The sequence below is a fragment of the Schistocerca americana genome, chromosome X, assembly GCF_021461395.2.
Source record: "Schistocerca americana isolate TAMUIC-IGC-003095 chromosome X, iqSchAmer2.1, whole genome shotgun sequence".
Taxonomy (NCBI): Eukaryota; Metazoa; Arthropoda; class Insecta; order Orthoptera; family Acrididae; genus Schistocerca; species Schistocerca americana.
The window spans coordinates 784,460,891-784,486,238 of NC_060130.1; the positions used below are offsets into that span (position 1 = coordinate 784,460,891).

The 25,348-nt window shown below is 44.7% G+C and overlaps 1 non-coding gene and 1 pseudogene across 1 annotated transcript; one reads left to right on the forward strand and one right to left on the reverse strand.

Moving 5' to 3' along the window:
• Positions 1–20,919: 20,919 nt before the first annotated feature.
• On the forward strand, positions 20,920–21,037 carry LOC124557022 (annotated as a pseudogene).
• Positions 21,038–23,276: 2,239 nt separating this feature from the next.
• Trnak-uuu lies at positions 23,277–23,351 on the reverse strand. Its single transcript has one exon. It is a non-coding gene; the product is annotated as a tRNA-Lys (tRNA).
• Between the last annotated feature and the right edge of the window lie 1,997 nt (positions 23,352–25,348).

Sequence of the window (25,348 nt, forward strand, 5' to 3'; positions counted from 1 at the left end):
TTCACAACATGGACGAGGGAGTAGGATGTAAGCGATTAACTCAACTGTAATCTGAAGACAGTTGAAATGAATACAAGAGAAAGAAGAAAATTCCTCGGTCTGGGGCCGAAAAAGTTTTTAAATTAGAAATTCGTTTTTGCTTAATCCCTTTACATCAGCGCACTTCGATCAACGTTTTACCGATCGGTAAATCGCATCCACGAAGTAAGATTCTAGAAATGACTATAAAATTCTCATTAATGGTGCCAGAACCTTTTCATGTTATAGTAGGGCAGTTTCTGTATTTTACAACATCTGTACAGTACCATTTTCGAAAGGACACTGCATCGAACTATAAAGACACTGTAAAATATAGACACTACCCTACTGTCTCACTGCCCAACCAAGACATTCTGACGAGCGAAACCATGTCCTTCCTGTGACCACTGTGGGACGTAGACACTAGGACATACGGAAATTTGGGTCGGACCTGGAGCCGTGCTCGAACGACAGTTCCGCTTGCGACGCCGTGTGGGTAGGATTTTGTTCACTTCCTCTCCGTCACAGCTATATTAGTGTTGGTAGTCTGCCATTTACCTCAAGTTTTGCGCTGTGTGAGTGCATACCCTACGTTGAATTCGTCTTTGTGTTAGTTCAAGTATGTCCTCGGTAGCGGCGTTGGCTGATTCTTTTGTTTCCATGGCGTTTAGGCCTGTTCCACGTACAGGTACAGCGAGTTTCTCTTCTGGTCAGTCGACCAGTCTGATGTGCAACAGGTTCTCTAAAGATCCACGCTTGGTTGATGCATACTTTGGTTTTTACGGATCAGGTACACACAACATACACTACTGGCCATTAAAATTGCTACACCAAGAAGAAACGCAGATGATAAACGGGTATACATTGGACAAATATATTATACTTGAACTGACATGTGATTACATTTTCACGCAATTTGGGTGCATATATGCTGAGAAATCAGTACCCAGAACAACCACCTCTGGCCGTAATAACGCCCTTGATACGCCTGGGCATTGAGTCAAATAGAGCTTGGATGGCGTGTACAGGTACAGCAGCCCCTGCAGCTTCAACACGATACCACAGTTCATCAAGAGTAGTGACTGGCGTATTGTGACGAGCCAGTTGCCCGGCCACCATTGACCAGACGTTTTCAATTGGTGAGAAATCTGGAGAATGTGCTGGCCAGGGCAGCAGTCGAACGTTTTCTGTATCCAGAAAGGCCCGTACAGGACCTGCAACATGCGGTCGTGCATTATCCTGCTGAAATGTAGGGTTTTACAAGAATCGAATGAAGTGCAGAGCCACGGGTCGTAACACATCTGAAATGTAGCGTCCACTGTTCAAAGTACCGTCAATGCGAACAAGAGGTGACCGAGACGTGTAACCAATGGCACCCCATACCAGCACGCCGGGTGATACGCCAGTACGGCGATGACGGACACACGCTTCCAATGTGCGTTCACTGCGATGTCGCCAAACACGGATGCGACCATCATGATGAATTAAACAGAATTTGGATTCATCCGAAAAAATGACGTTTTGCCATTCGTGCATCCAGGTACGTCGTTGAGTACACCACCGCAGGCACTCCTGTCTGTGATGCAGCGTCAAGGGAAACCTCAGCCATGGTCTCCTCAGCTATGCGGATAAGATGCCTGTCATCTCGACTGCTAGTGATACGAGGCCGTTGGGATCCAGCACGGCGTTCCGTATTACCCTCCTGAACCCACCGATTCCATATTCTGCTAACAGTCATTGGATCTCGACCAACGCGAGCAGCAATGTCGCGATACGATAAACCGACCTTTATCAAAGTCGAAAACATGATGGTATGCATTTCTCCTCCTTACACGAGGCATCACAACAACATTTCACCAGGCAACGCCGGTGAACTGCTGTTTGTGTACGAGAAATCGGTTGGAAACTTTCCTCATGTCAGCGCGTTGTAGGTGTCGCCACCGGCGCCAACCTTGTGTGAATGCTCTGAAAAGCTAGTCATTTGCATAGCACAGCATCTTCTTCCTGTCGGTTAAATTTCGCGTCTGTAGCACGTCATCTTCGTGGTGTATCAATTTTAATGGTCATTAGAGTATTTTAACGAAGAACTTCATGTTCTCTTTGTTAAATTTGTGACTCCCTTAAGAACAGGTTTCCAGGTTTATTTCCGACACAGAGGTGGCTCAGTTAGTACAGTCCTCTTTGAGAACGCTGACGTTGAGTACACGAATGGTCGTATGTTCAAAGTGCCTGCAGATGTAGATAATGTTTACCTTAAAGATGATTGCCTTAAATGTGGAGAAGGTAAAAAAAATTCATCCAGAACAGTGGTCCAGCCAGCAGACTTCAGTGTTACATGTGGATTTGTTCCGTAGAAATGCAGGTGAAATGGAATATCCCGTCTCATTTACAAGTATGTGGTTACCGTATACACGCTAGATACAGTGGCCAGGTGGGGACGTGCTTTTTGTGTAACGAGAGTGGTCATCTTCGTACCTGTTGTCCAAGAAGGGATTTTGTTTTGCGGTATTCCCTTGAACAGCAGTGTAAGTTAACAGTGGCGGACCTCATCGCCAGTGGATCTAAATCAGGGGCTAGGCAATCTTATGTTAATGGCGCCGAACTGACGGTTTTGAATTTCGCTGTCAGTGATTGTCCAGCGTTACGACAGAAGATGGGTGCAGATGTGACTGCCCGTTGCCCGTATTCTCAAGTGATCCAAGCTAAGAGGTGCAGCACATGATAAGGATACTGCTGATGTCGTTCCCCCTGTCTTAGCTCTCCCCCCCCCCCCCCTCAACCTAGTGCATTTGCCGATTCTCAGGATGGTAGGGATGGAGTCAGGACTATTGAGCCGAAAGTTGAGATTGTGGGTTTTGGTGCTCCATCCACTTTTGCGCGGATGTTTTCTCTGAACCTCTACAGATGTCGGAACACTTTGTGTCGATTTCCTTGTCGCCTGTTCCGGTCGTTCCAGCACCCTCCTGTTCTCTTGTCTATTACTTCCGACGGTGACTGTATTTCCTTGCACTTAGAGAAACCAGACTCGGGGGTAGTTTCACATTATTTGTCTCCCGTGCCGCTCGGCCTGCCGTCTGTTTGTCCCGTTGACGTGGGTCGGTCGCTTTCACTATAAGTTCCTCCTGCGCAGACAGCTTCCGATTCAGGGCCGGCAATCATTGACGTGGATGTGGTGAACTATCCTGCTACCTCGCCGACGGCGGAGGATAGCTTGCCATACGGCAGGCGTAAATAACGAATGAAGCCGGATCGTGCTATCCCACAGAAAAAAAAAAAAACAGAAACATAAAGATCGACAGAACAAAGCACTTGCCCCGCTCCGTCAGATTCGTCGATAGACGTGACGATGGAGCGTGACGTTCGAGGGGAGGAATAAGTTGTATGTTTTTTCCGTTTCCATCTGTTCTTATTCTGATTGATGACTTACGCTTACACCTTTATTAGCATAAATGTTAATAGAATTGAATCAGATTTATGTTTGGCTTCGTTTAGTCACTTTATTTATGATTCCTGTGCTGATATTAACCAGTTTAGCTCTCCCTGAATTTCAGACTGTTTTCAGCTGTTTTGACACTGTACCACACAAGCGCCTCGTAGTGAAATTGCGTGCTTATGGAATATCGTCTTAGTTATGTGACTGGATTTGTGATTTCCTGTCAGAGAGGTCACATTTCCTAGTAATTGATGGAAAGTCATCAAGTAAAACAGATGTGATTTCTGGCGTTCCCCAAGGTAGTGTTATATGCCCTTTGCTGTCCCTTATGTATATAAACGATTTTGGAGGCAATCTGAGGAGCTGTCTACGGTTTTTTTGCAGATGACGCTGTCGTTTATCGACTAATAAAGTCATTAGAAGATCAAAACAAACTGCAAAACGATTTAGAAAAGACATCTGAATGATGCGAAAAGTGGCAGTTGGCCCTAAATAACGAAAAGTGTGACTTCATCCACATGAGTACTAAAAGGAACTCGTTAAACTTCGGTTACGCGATAAGTCAGTCTAATCTAAAAGCCGTAAATTCAACTAAATACCTACGTATTACAATTACGAACAACTTAAATTGGAAGGAACACATTGAAAATGTTGTGGGGAAGGCTAACCAAAGACTGCGTTTTATTGGCAGGCTACTTAGAAAATGTAACAGACCTACTAAGGAGACTGCCTACACTACGTTTTTCCGTCCTCTTTTAGATTACTACTGTGCGGTGTAGGATCCTTACCAGATAAGACTGGTGGAGTACATCGAAAAAGTTCAAAGAAAGGCAGCACGTTTTGTATTATCTCGAAATATGTTAGAGAGTGTCACAGAAATGATACAGGATTTGGGCTGAAAATCATTAAAAGAAATGCGTTTTTCGTTGCGACGGAATCTTCTCACGAAATTCCAATCACCAACTTTCTCCTCCGAATGCGAAAATATTTTGTTGACACCGACCCACATAGGGAGGAAAGATCACCACGATAAAATAAGGAAAATCAGAACTCGTACAGAAAGATATAGGTGTTCATTTTTTACGCGCGCTATACGAGATTGGAATGATAGAGAACTGTGAAGGTGGTTCGATGAACCTTCTGCCAGGCACTTGAATGTGATTTGTAGAGTATCCATGTGGGTTAGATCTAGATGTAGAATGTGGTTCTTGAATGTGCGACTGGTGCCGGCTTTTCCTTTCGTGAGGGTATTCCCATTCTCAATATTCAAATATCGTATTCTAGTAGGGGCATAGGGTGTCGTATTTTTGACCTCACGTTGGTTGTTTTATATGTACCGTCTGGTTCGGGTCATATAGTGGTGTGTTCCTGGTTTTACAAAGTTGTTGTCTATCCTTTGCACAAGTGTCTTCGGTGTCTCATGCTGGGTGCTGATTTTAACTGTGTTTCGCGCCCTAGAGATCAGCCCCTGCATTGCAATTTTTGTCGTGAATTAAGTGAATTGGTTCATTGGATGCGTTTGTGTGACGTGTAGGAACAGAAATATCCCAACGTTTGTTACCGTCACCTTTTCCAGGCGTATCCACAAGTTCTATTTATCTCATTATTTATGTGGTCAGATTCTTGTGGTTGACGTCATCCCCATTTCCTTTTCTGACCGCTGTGCTGTAGCGGCTACTTTAAACCTTGAACAGCAACCTGCTAAACTGTTTCGGCCACAGTGGATGCTGAGCGTCTCACATGTCATGGATAACGCGCTGGGTGATGTGGTTGGCGCCGTGTGAGACGTTGCCTTCGCTCCGCTGTGCGTTATGCTGCGCTATTAGATTGGTGGATCGATTTAGCGAAGCCGAAGCTCCATCAGTCTTTAATATTGTACTGTGCTGCTCGAGCGAGGGACTTCATGAAAACTTACGAATTTCACTACTCTCTTTTGTGTGAACTGTTTAAACGAGCAGGTAACGCCCCTCTACGGACCCAAGACGTTCGCCGCATTAAAGCAAGGCTGCTGCAGCTCAGGCGACATCAGATCGGGGGAAGGGAAACTGACATCATCGTATCACCTGATTCGCCATCAGTCGCGGCTGGCCACGGTGGCCGAGCGGTTCTAGGCGCTTCAGTCCGGAACCGCGCGACTGCTACGGTCGCAGGTTCGAATCCTGCCCCGGGCATCGATGTGTGTGATGTCCTTAGGTTAGTTAGGTTTAAGTAGTTCTACGTTCTAGGGGACTGATGACCATTGATGTTAAGTCCCATAGTGCTCAGAGCCATTTGAACCATTTGAACCCATAGTGCTCAGAGCCATTTGAACCATCAGTCCCGACGTCGTCGCTCCTTCATTATGTCTCTCACGGTTGGTGCAGGTCGCCAACTGACTGAGCGAGGTGATATTGTTAGTGCTCTCCACCAATACTACGCGGAACTACGTGCAGACAATAACAATGTGAGACTGTTTTCCGAAGATGCTTGTGGAGCCCTAAGTGAGAGTATCACATCTGCTCATAACATTGAATTTTTGGCCGCCTTTCAGGGATATCAGGTGTTTGCAGTTATTGCTGCTCCTCCCCACCGTAAATCACCTGACTGGGATGCTCTCCCTAAAGAGTTTCATGTCCGCTTTTGGCTCCTTTTAAGTGCGACGTTTACGGCGATGTTAAAAGAGCTTATGCGAGGGAGAACAGTGTCGGCAGATTTTAAAGTGGGTAAAATGGTATTGATACCGAAACATCTGGCAGTGACAGTGTAGATTCTTTTCGTCCTCTCACATTGGTTAATTCTGATTATAAAACTGCTGCGAGGGTCATCAGTAGCAGGTTGTCTCCTCTTCTGGTGAACGTGGTTGGGAATATCAGAGTTGCTTTCCTGGTTGCTCAATTTTGACTCCAATAGCGGAGTACCGGGATGTGATTTCAGTTGCTGAAGTAACTAATGTCCACTGTGCCCTTCGTTTTCTGGATTTTAACAAAGCTTTTGATTACGTTTCTTAAAATTATTTGGCCAATATGTTGGAAATAATTGGTTTTATCCCTGAGGCTCGTGTATTTATTTCTCACATGTTTCAGGGCATCGTGGCGAAAAAGGATCAAATGACGCCGCCGACAGTGATTTGTCGGAGTGTGTCCCTCGGCAGCCCGCTTTCGATTTCCTTATTTGATCTCTCTCTGGAACTGCTGCTTCGCCGTCTCTCACATCAGTTACGAGGAATGACCTTTTCTGGTGCGTCCCTGACGGTTTCGGTGTATGCCAACGATGTGGTGATTCTCCTCTGCCTTATTGACGAGTTTCGCTTGCTAATGCCGGAGTTAGCTGCTTACTGTCGAGTCTCTCGTGCACGGCTGAATGAGGTCAAAAGTAAAATTCTTAGACTGTAAGGCTTCGGTGATGTTGCTTTTCCATGGGGTATTGCTGTAGACCGGCATAGGTCATTGGGGTCATTGTCGATCGTTGCCCTCTTAAAACGGCGACAGTTAACTGGGGAACTCTAACATACAAAATACAGGGGGCCATACTGGAAGACAACAGGCGCCAAGTTATAATTCTCCAAAAATTTCGCATTTGGATACATAGATGTTTTGTAAGTCATTTTACATTGCCCCATTGTTCCCGCTCTCTGCGATGAAGGCGAAAAAATTGACGCAGTTGTCTGGGCGGTTTTTATGGAAACGTTACGTTTTTAGGTTGCGCTATGAGATAACAACCAAACCACATATCATATGGGGTTTGGACCTGTCTGGTTTCAAGACCAAAGCTTCAGCTTTACACATATACATACAAGATACAGAGGGCCATACTGGAAGACGATAGGCGCCAAGTTAGAATTCTCCAAAAATTTCGCACTTTGTATACATAGATGTTTTGTAACTCATTTTACATTGCCCCATTTTTCCCGCTCTCTGCGATGAAGGCGAAAAAATTGACGCAGTTGTCTGGGCGGTTTTTATGGAAACGTTACGTTTTTAGGTTGCGCTATGAGATAACAACCAAACCACATATCATATGGGGTTTGGACCTGTCTGGTATCAAGACCAAAGCTTCAGCTTTATACATTTGGAGCACAGTTTTTATTATTATCCAGCAGTCTCTTATTTTTACATCTCGGCTGCTCACAATCCTGCGTCCATCAAGTCTTGCTCCGTCTGTTGTTCGTCATCTTAATTTTGTCCGCCCCCGGTAGCTGAGTGGTGCCGGCACGGTAGCTCAGCGTGTTCGGTCAGAGGGTTAACTGCCCTCTCTAACAAAAAAAAACTGAGTTAATCGACCATAACGAACTTAAACGGATGTCTTACGACGTCCGCCCCGAGCAGATTCAACGAACAAAAGCGAACAAAATGAGATTACATTAAAAAAAAAAAAAAAAAGTAGTCAGCGCGACAGAATGTCAATCCTAAGGGCCCGGGTTCGATTCCCGGCTGGGTCGGAGATTTTCTCCGCTCAGGGAGTGGGTGTTGTGTTGTCCTAATCATAATCACTTCAACCCCATCGACGCGCAAGTCGCCGAAGTGGCGTCAAATCGAAAGACTTGCACCAGGCGAACGGTCTACCCGATGGGAGGCTCTCGTCTATCTTAATTTTAAACTAGGACACGTTCGAGAAATTTACCTACCCGTCAGCTATTTTGGTGCCGATGTACTTCAGCGGCTGGGTGCCTACTATCCGATCTTTGCTCGCTCGCTGGGAGGTGTTGGTTTGTCCCAGTCCTAGTCCAATAGAAGTATTGTAACCGTGGAGCACTGTTAATCTCCCGGTTCAGTGCCAGTGGCCTCATCTTAGTACAGAGTCATAAATAATTTGATCCCCACTAATGATCATTTGCAACGAATTTGGGTCAGCGACACAGACAGCTGTAGTAAGTGTTCTCATATAGATACCATTCAGCGCCGATTTACCTGCTGTGGACATTTGGCGAACTGGTATTGGTTCTGGAAACAGTTGGCTTTCCTTACAAGATCTGTTGACACCGCCTACAACACTGAAATTGTTCTGTCGCCCGCAACGCTGTTTTCTTCCGAAAATCAATTACAATACGACAATGTGGTAGCTTGGTCATTTTGTATACCTACTGGTCGCCGGTGATGGGAGAGACGATCCCCTGTGTTTTCACCAGTACATGTTATCTGCATACTGGTGTAGCTGTCAATTGCCCCGCTTTCAGGGCTCTTTTTGCCAACATACTCACGCTTCAGTTTTAACGGCAGGACACTGGCTCGGTCGGATGTGAGTGGTGGAGGCTTTTGATGGCATGACTTGTTGCACAAATGCATGAAAACGAGACGACTTGAATTAAATTACTGGCAGATTGCAGTGGAAAAAAAGTGGAAACGTGGTACGGGAGCTTCAGTGCTTTCGGGGTAGAGCTACAGTTTTTTGACGAAGTGCTTTAAAATTCGAAGGAGATTTATTAATTTCTAGCAGAGAAAGCATTAGTTTATATAAAAAAAGTGTCTGATGCGGAGTAAAAAAAATGCGATATAGTGTCTGGCTAGTATCGAAATGTTGTACAAAAAAAGTGGTAAATGTCCCACACTGTACATATAAAGTCGCGACCTCGAGACCCCTTGATACCTTATTTTAAAAAAATCGTATTTCGGGCGTCTGCTGAAGTTATGTAAAAAAACCAGACGGTTAAGGCAGCGATCGCGTCAAGCAGGAAATCCGGATACCAGTCGCGGTCCGGCACAAATTATTTAATGTTTCTAGTAAATCATATGGCCGTTGTACTATCGTATACGCAGATTGCGAATGCATTTCACACTATTCATTTTTCTCAAACCGTTTCTTAGCCGCGCTTTTCTTTGGATGTTGAAACGGGTGAAAGTCAAACGGTGGCAAAGCTGGTGAGTGTGGCGAATATTCCAAGAGTTCATACTTCAGATCCTTCACTTTCAACATTGCCAACCCACCATTGTGAGGCAATGCATGTTCCTGATGGAAAACGATTCCTTTTCCTTTGCAAAGCAGATCTCTTCAGACATATTTCTTCATACACTTGGTTCAGACGTGTTACTTAGTATTCAACAGTTGTTATTTTAGTTTTTACAAGATAAACGATAAAGAGAATCTCTTTTCCATTCAGGAAAACATTTTCCATAACCTTTCGGTATATGGACCCAAATTTGTCATGTTTGGTGCAGGCTCATCAGCTTTCACCGAGTGCTTCGACTGCTATTTTAGTTCTCGCATGAAGTGATGAACTCACGTCTCGTTCACACTAACAAATCGGCGCACAGAATGAGCTGGATTATTTCTTTAAACATTCCTAAGATATTCATTCCAAGAACCAGTTACGATGAGAGTTCAGAAAACGCGGTATCTTCACAAATGAAGCGTCCTTATATTCAATTCTTCTCGTTAAATGAATCGTATCCTTTCTTCCAATACACCAGTGGCGCCTGCTGTAACATAGGTTCTCTCTTTCCAAGCATTAATCCCGACTTTCAGGGTCTGCTAGTTAACCGGATGTGGCATGTTAATTTTTAAGTGGTGGCCGGATGCCCTTCCTGCCGCCACCTCGTACCCCTGGGAAGGAATTAGTGTATCCCAACTGTCTGCGTCTAGTGTGATCTGTGGAATAGTGCGAATGTGTTCAGATGTCTGCGAGCCTCGTAACTGAGGCGGAACGTGGGGGCCAGCTTGGTATTCCCCTAGCGGGATGTGGAAAACCGCCTAAACACCACATCCAGGCTGGCCCTCGTCGTTAATCCGCCGGGCGGATTCGGTCCGGGGTCGGTGCGCCACTGGCTGTGAGTCGTGCTTGGGTAGCTCAATGGTAGAGCACTTGCCCGCGAAAGGCAAAGGTCCCGATTTCGAGTCTCGGTCCAGCACACCCTTTTAATCTGCCAGGAAGTTTCACATCAGCGCACACTCCACTGCAGAGTGAAAATCTCATTCTGGAAACGTTCCCCAGGCTGTGGCTAAGCCATGTCTCCGCAATATCCTTTCTTTCAGAAGTGCTAGTTCTGCAAGGTTTGCAGGAGAGCTTCTGTAAAGTTTGGAAGGTAGGAGACGAGGTACTGCCAGAAGTACGGCTGTGAGGATGGGCTGAGGGTTGTGCTTGGGTAGCTCAGTTGGTAGAGCACTTGCCCGCGAAAAGCAAAGGTCACGAGTTCGAGTCTCCGTCCGGGACACAGTTTTGAATCTGCCAGGAAGTTTCATACTTATTTTTAATTAGCCCTCAAGTCAGCCCCTTTAAACCCCGCCATTGTTAATAACTCACGATGGTCCATTTTATCATTTGGGTGGTCGCCTTTAAACTGATGCGGTCGCACGTTGCTCTTTATGTCTGTCATTTGACAGTGCATAATGTGTTTTGTTTAAGTAATTCGATTGAATATTGTTAAAGGTCGACGTGGTTAGAGCCATTAGAATATTTCAGTATTCAGTGGAACAAATTGCACGTCACTGTTCCCGATCACAAACTGCCTGGTAGCCCTCTGTATCTTATATCAGGTGACGAAATGCATATAACAGAATTCTAATCAGAATTTGATTTCCCAGTTAAATAAAATTGTAACTATTGATAACAAATTAAATTTAATTACAATGCGTTAAAAATTCGTACAATTCTTTTATAAATTGTCAGTAATTGAAAGTAATTAAACAATATCCTTGCTAGTACACTCCAGCATTGCCTGTATCTAACTTTCCGGCATTTGATGATTCAATGGAAACGTGGAATATATTTTGCTGTTTTGCAAAGCTTATAATATTTATAATACTCATTATGCTTTGTTATTATTTTCTAGCAGTAATATATACGAGCTGCAGCGTAAATTACAGTCTTTCGCGGTACCCAGTAGCTTGTCGTCCGATGTCTTGCGTAGTTTGTTGTACGTTTATTGGATACGCAGACGAATGTAGTGGCTGCCGGAATAAGTTCCAGTCAGTGTCGGGAGAAAGTGAACTACCAGTATACATCCCGTTTTGGAAATAACGGCATTTTGTTTGCGTCGGCGGCGATTTACTTATAGTGAGGAATTATTTATTTAATTTTTGACTTGATCACTTTTTTATGATACAATCATAACCGGTTTCAGCCTTCAAAGGCAACGCATGAACACTTGTTCCTAGATCATCAAATGATGCCCGCAGCATCTGAAGATGGCCTTTGAAAGCCGAAACTGGCTATGACTGTATCGTAAAAAAAATGATTTAGTGAGAAATAAAAAATTATAGTATACATACCAGTTGGCCGACCTACAGGATCTTAGTCAACAGTCCTAATTAGTGTGCTCACTGTCTAACATATAGTTGTTGGTGGTGTTGTTGTGGTCTTAATTCCAGAGACTGGTTTGATGTAGCTCTCCATGCTACTCCATCCTGTTCAAGCTTCTTCATCTCCAAGTAACTGAAATGGCTCAAATGGCTCTGAGCACTAGGGGACTTAACATCTGAGGTCATCAGTCCCCTAGACTTAGAACTACTTAAACCTAACTAACCAAAGGACATCACACACATATCCATGCCCGAGGCAGGATTCGAACCTGAGACCGCAGCAGCAGAGTGATTCCGGACTGAAGGGCCTAGAACAGCTCGGTCACAGCGGCCGGCTCCAAGTAACTACTGCACCCAACATCCTTCTGAATATGCTTAGTGTATTGATTTATTGGTCTCCCTCTACGATTTTTACCCTACACGCTGACCTCCAGTACTAACTTGGTGATCCCTTGATGCCTCAGAACATGTGCTACCAACCGATCCCTTCTTCTAGTCAAGTTGCGCCACAAACTCCTCCTCAATTCTGTTAAGTACATCCTCATTACTTACGTGATCTACCCGTCTAATCTTCAGTATTCTTCTGTAGCATCACATTTCAAAAGTTTCTATTCTCTTCTTGTCTGAACTATTTACCGTGCATGTTTCACATCCATACATGGCTACACTTCATACAAATACTATTATAAACGACTTCCTGACGCATATATACTCCATGTTAATAAATTTCCCCTCTTAAAAAACCCTTTCCTTGCCACTGCCAGTCTATTTTTATATCATCTCCACTTCGACCATCATCAGTCATTTTGCTCCCTAAATAGCAAAACTCATCTACTACTTTCAGTGTCTCATTTCCTAATCTAATTCCCTCAGCATCACCTGAGTTAATTACACTACATTCCATTATCCTCGTTTTGCTTTTGTTGATGTTCATCTTATACACTCCTTTCAAGACACTGTCCATTCCGTTCAACTGCTCTTCCAAGTCCTTTGCTATCTCTTACAGACTTTCAATGCCATCGGCAAACCTCAATGATTATTTTTTTCTTCTACACTGTTTTTAATTCCTAATCCAAATTTTTCTTTTGATTCCTTTACTGCTTTCTCAATATATAGATTGAATGACATCGGGGATAGGCTAAAACTCTGTCTCACTCCCTTCCCTACCACTGCTTCGCTTTCATGTCCCTCGACTCTTCTAACTGCCATCTTGTTTCTGTACAAATTGTAAATAGCCTTTCGCTCCCTGTATTTGACCCCTGCCACCTTCAGAATTTGAAAGAGAGTGTTCCAATCAACATTGTCAAAAGCTTTCTCTAAGTTTACAAATACTAGAAACGTAGGTTTGCCTTTCCTTAATCTATCTTCTAAGATAAATCGTAGGGTCAGTATTGCCTCTCGTATTCCAACATTTCTACGGAATCCAAACTGATCTTCCTCGAGGTCGGGTTCTACAAGTTTTTCCATTCGTCTGTAAAGAATTCATGTCAGTATTTTGCAGCCGTGACTTAGGAGGCAGAGGCTCCGTCTCCATGGAGTCGTCCCGCGGTGTCGTGAGGACACCCTCTGGCGGATGCTGTGCCCGCACTGTCCTTGGGATCCGTGAATATGGGGGAAGAGACATAGAAAGATCGCTGTGTACATGACAGTGGTCAAGCTGATTGTGATGTCGGCGCTGCATCACTTATGGACCTATAAGGAGATACGTGCAAGCACCAAGTCGACGGACGATCTCGCCTCGCGCCCACCGTCTGCTGCCGCTAAGAACCCGGTAAAAGACAATATCATGCTGCCCGAAGCGATACTTGCGGCCTTCCTTCGGCGCCGGTTGCTGAGGAGGATGGAGCCAGTGGAGAAGTGTCCGATGGCGGCGGCCGTGAAGCAGTTCCGCCGGCGATGGTTCATCTCGTGGGTGCGAACGATAGGAGGCGAGAAACAGTTGCAATGCTTGATCCCTGGTGTGTGTGCTGAGCGACGTTTGGCCACCTGCTGCTTGAAGGTTCTGACTGGATGGAACAGTGCACTATTTAGATGCTGTATGCAATTACGCTCACAGAATGTTTCAAATTCATTTGACGTGAAGTGAGGGCCATTGTCTGACACAATGAGTTCAGGTAAACCTTATAGACAAAATATAGAGGACAACATCTGAATTGTGCTACGTGACATTGTCAAGTTCATTGGCACAGCAAAAGGGAACTTGCTATACGAATCAACCACACTCAACCAACGAGTGTTCCAAAAAGGACCTGCAAAGTCTATGTGCTCACGTTGCCATGGTGATTGCGACTTAGGCCAAACAGAGAACTTTTGTGGCGGAGCCGACTGATTTTCCGCACATGCGTGACACTGTGACGTCATCTGTTCTATTTGGGTGGTCATACCCTGCCAAGTACAGTGTCGACGCGCTAACTGTTTCGTACGAACAATCCCTCAGTGTCCTTGGTGAAGTAACTGCAGAACTTCTTTCTGCAAAGCTTTGGGGATCAATACACGTGACTGTTCGCTTTCATTTTGAACAAGAATCACATCTTGCTGTATAGCGAGGCTATGCCGACGTGCAAAGTATCGCCTCACTACAGAGTTCTTCATGCTACGCAAGAAACGAGGCCAAGATGTGCGAGTGTAAATTAGCAAAATGTTCAAATCTGAATCAGCTTCCATGACCTGTGCAATTTTCCTATAGTTCAACGTAAAAGATTGAAGCAATTCAGAATCCTGAGCATCGATGTGATAACAAGATGCATCACAAGCGTCAAAGTCTGTATCAGGGCCACTCGGAAGACGTGAAAGTGCCTCCTCATTACCATATTGAGCTGTCGGACGATACACAATCTCGTAATGGTATCGAGACAACAACAAAGCCCATCTTTGCAATTTTTGGGCAGTTCGTATAGGAATCGGTTACGTCGGATGAAGCAAGCACTGCAAATGCTTGTGGTCCTTTACTAAGTAGAATTTTCTGCTATACAAATAGAGGTGGAATTTGGTGACACCATACACAACAGCCAAATCATCTTTCTCAATTTGTGATTAGTTACACTGAGCTTTGGACAACGCTTTTGATGCGAAAGCAATAGGCCTGTCCTTATTACCAGTTCTGTGCGAAAGCACTGCACCGATTCCGTAAGAGGAATCGTCAACTTGCAATACAACTGGTTTTTCAGGATCAAAGTGAACTAAGCATCGATCACTGAGAAATGCATCTTTCAGTTTTTGAAAAGCTAAAAGCTGCTTGGCACTCATCTGCACAAATAAAGGGGACATTCTTGCGACGCAAGCGATGCAATGGAACTGCAGTTTGTGCTGCATTCGGTATGAACTGAATATAATAGTTCATTTTCCCTAAGACTGACTGCAATTCTGTGACGCCGCGCGGGGTAACCGTGCGGTCTTTGGAGCCTTGCCACGGTTCGCGCGGCTCCCCCCGTCGGAGGTTCGAGTCCTCCCTGGGGCATGGATGTGTGTGATGTCCTTAGCGTAAGTTAGTTTGAGTCAGATTAAGTAGTGTGTAAGCCTAGGGACCGATGACCTCAGCAGTTGGGTCCCATAGGACCTTACCACAAGTTTCTAAAAAAATTCTGTGACATTGCGAGGAACTGCCAAATCTCATATGGCTAACAAGTGCGACTAATGAGGATGTACACCTTGACTGTTTATGACATGACCAAGATACTGCAACTCAGGTGTAAAAAATGACAGTTCTCCAATCTACAATTTAGTCCTGCTTCAGACAACACACGAAACAAAGCACGTAAATTTGCAATATGATATTCAGGTGTACGACCTGCTACGGCAATATGGTCCAAATAATTTGAACTGTTTGGTGTTTGCACAGTCAGCCGTTCCAAATACCGTTGGAAAAAAGCGGGTGCGGAAGCACAGCCAAAAGGCAAACGCAAATATTTAAACAAGCCCAAATGAGTATGTACTGCACACACTTTATGAGTTTCTTCATCGAGCGGTATTTGAAGATAGGCGTCGCACAAATCAGTTTTTGAAAAGTAGCGACCAGCGCCTAATCTGTCCATGAGATCCTCTGGGCTTGGCAATGGATAAGCATCAATCACAGTTTATGGGTTGGCTGTAGACTTAATGTCAACACAGAGGCGAATGCGACCTGTAGGTTTGGGGAGCAAAAACAATGGACTTGCCCAGTGACTAGCGTGTATGGGTGCAATAACTCCTCTATCTTGCAATTCTTTAAGTTCAGCTGCGACTTTGTCCTGTAATGCAATGGGAACAGTTCTGGCGCTGCAAAATTTAGGCTGAGCATTGTCTTCCAGAGTAATATGTGCACCAAAATTGTTAGCCTTTCCTAAACCTTTAGAAGAGAGTTCCGGGAATTCTTTTAGCAAGCTAGCTACACTGTCTTTTGCATTCAGTGCAGACACTGACAACACATGAGCCTGAATTTTAAAGCAAAACACATCAAAGGAATCAAGACCAAATATGTTCTCACAACCGCGTGATTGTAGCACCGTAAAAGACACTGCTCGCGAGCTATACATGGCAGGTGAAGTACATTTTCCGAGAACGGGAATGTCTTGTCCACTGTAAGCCGTCAGATGCGTGCTAGTTTTAGTCAGGCGTAAGAAACCTAACAGTTCATATGTGTGACGATTTAGTAATGTGACAGAGGCACCCGTGTCCAACAAAGAAGCAATTGAACAAAAAGTTTGTTGGACTGTGTAGCACCGAAGAAATTGCTCGCTTGTTAGTTTTTCTAATGCCTGTTGCAGACTTTGAGTATACTGGATTAATGACATGGGCCCTACGACTAGATTTTTGTGAGTGGGTCGAATTCTTATGTTTCTTCCGTTGCAAACATACGGATTGTACATGTCCTTTCCTGCCACAGGCGCAACACTGAGCTTGTCGGGAGGGCCAGTCTTGGCGTCTATGCCGTGAATGACATCGAGGGCAAGACTTAGTTCCGTTCGCCTGTGTAGCCGCCTGTTTAGCGAGCTGCTTACGCGGTGTGGATAGGTGTTTACGCAGCACTGGAATTTGCATTTCCTCGTCATACCCTGCAAATCTGCTACCCACTCGCGATAAGTTTGTTCTGACGGTTTTTCACAATTAAAGAATTGATACCCAGCTGCTACCACATTCACTTGTTGGTCGTAATACTTAGTTAGCCAATCTACAACCTGTTCATACGAAAGTTCACTCGAAGTGGCGTTAGGGAAAAGTTTGTTTAGGAGCCTAAACATTGCACTTCTTATCGTGGACAAGAACTATGGTAGTTTCACAGTACCTGGTACGTCGTGAGCAATTACGTGGGCTTCAAATTGTTGCAACCACTCGAGCCATTCCTCTTCTTGTTCACGAAACTGGCGAAAAGGTGGTATAGCTGTAGGTATTGCTGAAGGAGATGCTTGTTCCGTCAGGTGCGCAGCGATAGCCAGTTGTTGCTGCACCGTGTTCAGCAGTGTAGATATTTGCTGAGTCTGGAAGTAAAACATCTGCATTAGCTGTGTTGCATCTAACGCTGGCGGCTGTGGCGCCTGAGCAGGAGTGGGATAGGTGGCGTGGTCATGTTGGAAGAGACAAATACAAGAAACAGACAAGGCAAGCAAGAAAAATAAGTACAAAGGCAAAGAAAACTTCTACAGTGCCCACTTGGAAACTCTGATTAGCAAAAGAGACTGCTAAAGCAAGTAAACACCCCTGCAAAGAAGAGACAAGAGAGAATTAAGGCGCCAGCAGAAAAAAAAGAAAATTTCATGGCCTCGAGGCACTAGGTTCTTATTATGGCCCATCGCCGACGTGGTGTCCTGCCCACTAGTCTAAAATAGGGTGCTAGGAAGCTGTTTTCTCGGATAGTTGGACTACATACAAGCAAATCTTATTAATGGAGTGTGTTGTGGCTTGGCAAGACAGCCAAGCCACTATGAGGAAGCCGAAAGGCACGCGTTTAAGCTCACGCAGGCTGGCGTGAGGTCTGGAAAATGACAAGGAATTGAGACTAGCAAAAAAAGTACGTAGCTTCTGGAATACTTAACTTTAATCCATAATTGGTGAACATCGGTCTGACGGTACATGCATCACAAGATAAATAGCAATAGATAATGGCGCCTTGCTAGGCCGTAGCAAATGACGTAGCTGAAAGCTATGCTAACTATCGTCTCGGCAAATGAGAGCGTAATTTGTCAGTGAACCATCGCTAGCAAAGTCGGCTGTACAACTGGGGCGAGTGCTAGGAAGTCTCTCTAGACCTGCCGTGTGGCGGCGCTCTGTCTGCAATCACTGATAGTGGCGACACGCGGGTCCGACGTATACTAGCGGACCGCGGCCGATTTAAAGGCTACCACCTAGCAAGTGTGGTGTCTGGCGGTGACACCACAGAGTGTGTTACACTAAACTGAATTGACAGTACTTAACTTTGCCTTTTACAAAGAGGTGTCGCAAGCAATTGGCGACATGCAAATAATCAATGTTCTTCGATATATACAATTTCCATGCAAGCAGTTGATAAAGCCACGGCTAAATCGTTGGATCACGGCTCGTCTTCTAGTGTGGCTCTTCTAGTGCAGCCGAGGCTAGCTGGAGCGGCCCTTACGTTCTCTTCGTATAGGGGCCGCACCTGTCGTCATGCGGGCCTAGTCAGCATACTATTGGCTGACATCGTCTCACAGCCTTCTCTGCTGTTACGTTCCAGTCCGACGTGCCGGCGCTTGATGTTACGCCAGAACACAACGCATGGATGACCAGTGATTGCTTAGTGCGAGGGCAGTAATTTGGCTGTGGAGCTCTGTAAAGGAAATTTTCTGCTGAAGATACACCTGAGGGTCTCTGAGTCCATCCTTTAGCTTGTAAGAGGGCACTGTGAAACGACAGGGTTGGGTAGCACTTGTGAAACTGCACCACGGCTATTACTTTTGGTGAGGATTTCTGTTTGAAGCTCATAACGGGGTTGGGCGTTTGCTAATGTGCACTGTGTGTCAGCGAGCCGTTCGGATTTGTGGTTAACTTGAAGCAAACTTAAGCTGTGCCTATGGACGCTAAACTCATATTTGTTTGGCAGCTGGCTGCGATCTGTTGAACAACGTTGTCCAGGTTTGACAGAGTTCTGCTTAATAGTACTTATCAGTTCTGAAAGATCTATTTAAAGTTTTGCTGAAAGTTATCTTATCTTCAATTGCTACATTACAGAGACCGATTGGCTGTGGATGTATAATTGGAGTTTTGGTGTGTTGCAATTGCAAGAACTGTTCACGTTTTTATCGCCACCAAGCTCTGACAGTCCACTCCTTTTCACGTTCGTCAGACATCAGAAAAAACTCCTTTTGATCGGTGTTTAGCTGTAAAATTGGTTTAATTTCTATTTTGGTGTTAAAGAAGCACACGAGTTTAAATGGATTGTGACATAACAATTTCAGGACAGTTGTCAATATAACGCATTACGCCCTGTTCAGCTGAAATGAGACTGAACACAACAATATAAAATTTAAATAGAAGGTGCTCTACAAGATTTTTCTTACTTCTAGACAGTAAAGTTGGCCAATATTATCACAAATCATCCGATTGCAGTTCTAAGGTCGGTACTATTTAGGATGACAATGAACTCTATGGAGGGTGGTTAATTTTTGTAACAAGATGAGCAAAAGATTACTCAAGGTTGCTCGGGTTCATAGTGGACACAAGCTGGTGATCTAACAATTTTACACCTCTGCGAGCGGTATTTACCTTTAGCTGAGACGTGCTGCTGGCTGCATGGATGCTCTCGCCCTCTGAAAATCCTATAAAGCGCTAATCAAAATCTTTACTGATATTATCAGTTGAAACTGCCCTATGTGTTTCGTTAGGCGAGAAAACATGCACTCGTCCCTAGTCTGGAAAATATGGCTATATACACGTGCATAGATGGAGCGGCATGTATGCTTCAATGCCCTCACAGTTCTCGCAAGAACAATTAACTACGTGGCTGTTTCGTTTCTCCGCTATCGGAGCTCAACGACTCTTCAACTAATTTCTTGGTGAATGTCAGCCAAAGTGAACGCAGTGATCACCCAAAATTCCTCTTTTGGCGTCGTACAGAGCGTGATGCGCCCTGTTCTACACTTACCGCTGGTTCAGAGGAGAGTCCACGAAGTTTTCGGTCTTGTGTCTTTTGTAGCAAACTGTCCCCCACCTGTGTTCTTTCGTGCTTCACGTCACAGCTTTTTCAGACCATTAGGAATGTTCCTTTCATCTTGTGGAAACTACCCCTGCCAATCGTAAAGGGCCTTACCTTTAAACTGCGTCGCAACATCGCCCCTTTTTCTCCTTCCGAGCTTATTTCAGCAAACCTTATCTCGGTTCACGCAGCTCCCCCCGTCGGAGGTTCGAGTCCTCCCTCAGGCATGAGTGTGTGTGTTGTCCTTAGTGTAAGTTAGTTTAAGTTAGATTAAGTAGTGTCTAAGCCTAGGGAGTGATGACCGTAGCAGTATCGTCCCATAGTAACTTACCACCAAATTTCAGGCAATCGGACATTTTATGCCCGCTCCTGACTCCTAAAAGCTACACACCTACATCATGAGCCTACCACGGGCCTTTCACATGATCAACTGCATCGCTTGTCTGTTTGTATCCATGTGTAAATTCCCCAACGCAGTTTTCTAAAGAATTTCTCTGTTGCAAGCAGCGCTGGGCCACTACCTGCTCCCCTCGATGTATCGCCCAGCGTGTTCGTTGTCCCTCTCGCCGCAGGTCACCAACCTCCTGTTAGAAGCTTTTTGTTGTATGCGGGCCGTGATAACGCAACTCGCGTCTGCACCCAAACTAAAACGTTTTTCCAAGAGATTTTTTCACCTTTTGTTCATTGACCTACAGGATTTGGGTTCGAATCGAGTGTCATCCCTTTGGATTACATAATGTACATTTTGATAGGTAAATCTGCTCACTATCGCCAAAGTATGTCAGGTGACTTATACATCTACTTGTTATAACGTATAAAATCTCATGTAAGCTGCGAAATTGACATTCATTCAAGTTGAAAGCTGTTGTACGTTTGAACTGAAACACGATGATTGATGTACTGGCGAGAAGCAGTGTGCATCCTATCTTGTATTGGCTGACTCTGTCTTAGATTGTTTTCTTTTTAAAAGTTATTCAAATCAAACAACTTGGATGTACTAAAAGATGTATCTAACCTTGCCAGATTTTAAGTCATTAGATGTTCAGTTTGTTAAGCCACTATTGAATTTTTGGAAGATATTTGTCCCACCCATAAGCAAATAATGCTTATTAAGGCTGAGCCTATAGTTATTTGAGGCAACGGCCTTGCCGCAGTGGATACACCGGTTCCCATCAGATCACCGAAGTTAAGCGCTGTCGGGCGTGGCCGGCACTTGGATGGGTGACCATCCTGTCCTCCATGTGCTGTTGCCATTTTTCGGGGTGCACTCAGCCTCGTGATGCCAATTGAGGAGCTACTCGACCGAATAGTAGCGGCTCCGGTCAAAGAAAACCATCGTAACGACCGGGAGAGCGGTGTGCTGACCACACGCCCCTCCTATCCGCATCCTCATCTGAGGATGACACGGCGGTCGGATGGTCCCGATGGGCCACTTGTGGCCTGATGACGGAGTGCTGCTGCTATAGTTATTTGACGAATAGGATCTAGGATTTCTGCTTAAGTAATGTGAATAAGAGAATACCACAACTCTCGATGGGCTATGGGATAATGCAACCCAACTGCAAGCTTTAAGAGATGGCTTGCTTGTGCAAGATGGTTTGGATGACGGAGTGAATCTTACGTCTCAGCACAGCCACGTGCGAAGCAGTGGTGATGAAGTGGTGTGGGCTTAGTTCAGTAAGTTTCTTAATCCAGTAGCTAGACTACTAAATGGCACAGACTCGTTGTCAGTTAAGTCGAGGTAGGTAGTGATTATCGGTTAAGTTAAAATGACAGATTGATATTCTTTGTAGCTCCCATTTGTTAGCACATCATATTATTTATCCTATGACAAAAGGTAGACCGAGTGGTGAAAGGTGGCAAGCCACTTTCTCAATGTAACTACTCTGTCGGTTAGATTATATTCGTATTTTAGGTCATGATCTCCGTGTTCCCCAACACTAAGTTTGGTATGTGTGGTTTATGACTTTTTTATATGAGGAAATTGTGAGTAGAATGTTCTTATAACTGCACATGTAGTCTGCAGAGAACTTTTAGCTGAGGGGCTATAGTGCAGGCGACGGAGGACAGAGAGAAAGATGGATTGCGGGCCATAAATCTTGTGTCCAGTAATCTGGCTGTGCGAGTGATTCTGGAAAGCAGCGCTCTGTTAATTGTACCTGCAGAGGGATCTAGGGCCGTGGCACGCCACTCTTGCCACTTAGGGCCCCGGTTCTCAAAACGTTTTGCAAAACATGGCAACAGTCTATTCTGAAGGCAGAAAGGTAGCGGAAAATGGTTTTAGGAAGCCATTTAAGATAGACTGCTGTAATATGAGGGTTTGTGCAAATGGTGGGACGCTCATAAAACAATAAGCATTCTTATGTTATAAGCTGGGACGATATGATCAGAGCGGCTGGTGCACGTGTTTATTGGAGGCAAAACTGTAACTTCCCTGACGCCAGGAAGTCGCCACGTTCTTTTAGCGATCGAATAAAAAAACATATATTTCACAGACACGACTGTTTAGGAAGCTCAGCAGCCTTCGTTCAGAAACTGGAAATGGTCAGCGTGGAAAGATTAGATCTCTTCTTAAATGAGAGAATGTGGTCCCATCTAGGTAGACATTTTTTGCCGAAACATGGCCGTGCTTACCGTGAGAACGACGCCTCCCTAGTCTAAAATCTTCTTTTTTTCAGACAAGAGGGATTTTGAGTCGCTGATTGACTCCCCTCAGGATATGCACAGTAGAGGCTTGCTCCCACAGCGTAGGAACCCCAGTGTGTGTTTGGATTGGCTACCAGGCCAGCATAACAGTCAAGAGGGAAGATTCAATAAGTGGAGGATAGTTCAGTTGGTTTGTACAACGTGGACGCGAGTTTTTTCTGCTAATTCGGCTCCTGTACGAGGCTTGGTGGAAAGACACTGTGATGATTTGCCTTCTTCGTCTTCTGGTCCTCTCCTGGTGGAGAACTTCAGGTCTTTTCCTAGTGAATGAGACTTGTGGTATGCAACTTGTGGTGGGCTAAGAGCCAGTGCCTGTTTCCAGCTGTACCGACAGTGGAACTGCATATCATTTCGGACATATCGTGTGTCACGAGGGTAAACTTACTCGTCCTGAGTCTGCCTTCTGACGTTTGACAATTCCAGCAAGCGCTGCCATGCCTGTGAGTCAAATTGGTTGGCCAGACCAGCGAACAGGTGCACCTCACACTGAAATCTGCCGTAATTTCACTGTCAAAACGCCAGTCCACGTAGTTTGCAAGTTTTCGTGGACGAGTGAGAAAATTACAGCTGCCGCCACGCTCTGCCCCTAGCCCACAGCGTGCCGTTTCTGCTGCCGCCTGAATCGGAGTAAAAGGGTAAGGTATAGCTGCACCGGCGTAGGGTTGTTTAATGATATTCACAGCTCCCTGTTCTCCGTGAACTATAGTTTGTGGTTCGAATTATATATTAATACCTTCAGCTGCTGACGGGGGTTGATAGATATCAACGGGGACAGGTGAAAATGTGTGCCCCGACCGGGTCTCGAACCCGGGATCTCCTGCTTAAATGGCAGACGCTCTATCCATCTGAGCCACCGAGGGCACAGAAAATAGTGCGACTGCAGGGACTATCTCGCGCACGCCTCCCGTGAGACCCACATTCTCACCTTATATGTCCACACACATTCTACCCAACACACTCATTACTCGTGGAAAACATTCTTACCAAGTCCCGTAAGAGTTCGCGGGTAATATGTGTGCATTCGCATAGAAGAAGAAGGTCATGGCCGGTATTGCCAGAACTATATACTTATATGGATATGGTTTCTGTTCTTTCGGACATGTCCGAAAGAACAGACACCATATCCATATAAGTATGTAGTTTGTGGCGTACCTGATCGTGGTTCCTTCCATTTGAATAGAATTTAGCCTCACAGTGGAGTCATGTAAGCACAGTCCGATTGCGTTGTAGAAGGGACTAATTCAGGTGAGAAATTGTATAGTTTCCACCCCAAGGAATGCTTTGCCAATCAAGCACTATTCTTTTCCTGATTTATGTTTATCATTTTATGTAAGAGTTATCGACTTGATTGTAGTTATAAAAGGATGAATAAAAACTTTTCATTATTTTTATAAGCTTAAATACGCCAGTGTCCTCATTCATACTCCCTCAGCCATTCACTGTTTTTATTTTATTGTGGTAATACATGGATACACCAGCAACTCAGTGTGCAATCATACTAAATTAGTTAATTAAATGATTAATTAGAGTTCTGAAAGTGACTGCAGACTAAAGCAACAAAAGTGCCATGAGTAAAGTCACTAATTTCATATATAAAAATTAAGGGTGTAGCTCACGATTTGAAGATTGTTGAGAAGATAATACTTTTCTATATGTAAAGATGACAACATTTAGCATCACTTGGACATATACTTGTGATAAAGCAGGCGACCTCTTGCCGTGGTTTGGTGATTCTGACCATTAGTGAGCAACGTTCAATACAGAGCTTGAGTAAAATGATTATTTCTGGAAACTTGTCAAACATAAATACAAATAAGTTGAGGCAGCATTACTTTAGGGTGCAACGTTGAAATGAGAATTTTGCATTCGTAACGCAAGGTTTGATCTTTGTTTAGAATGTACTGGAGTGGAAAGGATTAATAGTTTGGAAGGAATGTGTCCTGAGGACCGTTGGAAGCTGGTTTCCACCGGTAAGCCGAAGGATTTCAAGGAACTACATGAATTAGTCACAACTATGAAAGATTCCCAGTTGCTTAATGAAAAATGAGTGACGCATGATTGTGAAGGAGGCACGGGTGCAGCAGTCAGGGGTTTGTTTGATCAGAGACTTGTTTCTGCTGCAACCAGGCGGGGCACTTTCTGAGAAACTCCGGAACCCGTCCCTACCCCGCCCGTAAGAGTAGCTGACGATGTTGGCGGAGGGGAGCGGAAGCAGGCCCCTAAAGGTTGTAATAAGGTAAGGGGTGTGAAGAGTGCTCTTCCCTTCATTTGCGCCGCCATTAACCGGGAATGGGTGTGCAGCTTATTAGATTCTGAGAGTAACTGTTCTCTAAGTTACCAGTGGTACCAACGGCATAAACATTTTTAAGTTTCTACATCTGCAGCCTGTGGAAAAGTAGTGCCGCGCTGTTAATGCAGAGAATCTATCATTGGTGGGTAAGGTACGAGTTACATTAAGGGTTAATTTAACTTGGCAACTGAAATTGCTAGTAGCTAGGTATCTTTCGACGAACTTAATTTTTGGGGTGCGATTTTATAACTAAGTCACAGTGAGTGTGGATTACGCGGGAAAAATTTTTCTTAATTTCCACCCTGAAGTTAAATATGATTTGTGTGAACACAGTTCAGGTTAGCATGTTAATGCGGTTGTCGGATATGAGAAACAATTTCCGTTAGATCATCTGGGAGCCGTCGAGGCACAATACATTTTGAATTTGTGTTTCCTGATGTATTGACAGAGCAGTTGGGGATTACTAATAACATATAGCTGACGTATCAGGTTCCAGTGCGGCAATCGCCTTATCGACTATACCCGACGAAGACGCGTCAGCTAGAAAAGATTACTGAGTTGGAGGCTG